Raw genomic sequence first — 1,679 nt, 5'->3', positions numbered from 1 at the left:
AGTCCTTCTGTCCTAAGGTCAGGGAAACAGTCCCTACCCAATCTTGTTCTCTTAAACCGTCTCCAAAGAGGTTCTCTTTTGTGAAAATTCATGAGGAGTTCTCAGGAAGACAGAGCAATCAGATTTAAGAAAGAAAACTGTTATGCCCAGATTTCGTGATCCCCAAAGACCACCAGGGAGACACACCGGTGCAGCAGCGAGGTGGAGAGAGAGAGAGCTTCAACAGGACAAAGGTTTTATAGGGATCTGGGGCAGGGGGAGGGTCCCCTAAGTTGGCTGACCCCGATTGGTCAGTTCCAGGTCACCTGAAGGGACTAGCAAGGATGTCCCCTACCCACACAGTTTTCCCAGGCTTGTTTGGATGGCGGTTATCAGTAGAATGAGAGCAACCTTTCATAGCTTACCAAGAAGTCTGTAACTATTTACTGAGATTTGCTGTACTGCGAATTTGTCCTTCTGCTCTGTCTCTCCCTTAGAGATTAAGAGGAACAAAGAATACATTCCTCTTGACAGACCTCCTATTCAGTGTTTTGTGCACAAAAGGCATTACGCAGTTAATAAACTTGCTGCAGTCTCTCGATGATCTGTAGTCCTCCTGATCCCACTCTTCTGTCTTTCTTTCTTTTCTCAATTCCCACCTCCCTACTTCAGCCCGGTTCAACCTGTCAGGCTGGCCCTGGCACCTGATGGGTGAAGGAGCATGCTACAGTATAGCCCAATTTGGGCCTAGCTGCTTTCTTGTAGTTTTTCTTGGAAGGGAGGTTATTCTGGGGACAGGATGAAAGGCCTAGCACAAAAATGGAGTCTCTGCCCTTTCAAAAACCTTTATGAAGAGTTCAGAAGCTGCCTGGTGAGAGACATTTACCCAACAGGAACACAAATTCCTAGGAGAGAACTCTGAATAGCTGTGTCCTGCTAACCTTTGTGCCCCAAATGACAAAGTATGAAGGGCAATTTTTTTTTCAATCTAGCTCACTCTACTTCTCCAAAGGATAGTCCTAGAGATGAATTTCAATTCCACTTCTTATTCAACAGCAATTTGACCCTGAACAGCTGCAAGTCAGAGCTTTAATAGCGCAAAAGTAAGGGACAAATGGTGTTAATGAATTTCCCATGTGTTTGCTCACCAGTGGTTTGCCAGAATCACAGCAATCATAAGACATAGAACCAGGTAGGAAAGGAGTTGCTCAGTTTTTCTTTTATGGTTATGAATACTTTCTAAAACTTTTTGTGGTAATAGTTGCACAACTCTGTGAATATAATAAAAACCATTAAATTTTGCACATTCAGTTGATGAGTTGTGTTGTGTGTGAATTCTATCCCAATAACAATACTGTTACAATAAAAACAAAGATGAATTCAAGTTTATAAGGCAAGTGGAGAGAGCACACATGCCCAAACTACTCTCACCCTAGAATGGAAGGAATTTGAGTTTAAATAAAGATTAAATTAATAGTATAACTGGATAGCAGTATAATTCATTATCCATAAATTTGGAAAATTCATGAAAAATAGAACAAATGATGAAATAACATTGCTAGATGAAACTACAGCCAGAATTCTGTACAAGAGAATACTGAAGGGAAAGTGGCAGCTATTAAAAGGGACGTTCCAAGTACTGAAGTGTTAGATTAGAGAACTCCATTTAAAAATCTGTGGAATCCAATGAACAAACTATG

The sequence above is a fragment of the Plecotus auritus genome (genome assembly GCF_963455305.1).
Source record: "Plecotus auritus genome assembly, chromosome: 9".
Taxonomy (NCBI): Eukaryota; Metazoa; Chordata; class Mammalia; order Chiroptera; family Vespertilionidae; genus Plecotus; species Plecotus auritus.
This window is presented reverse-complemented; position numbering follows the sequence as displayed.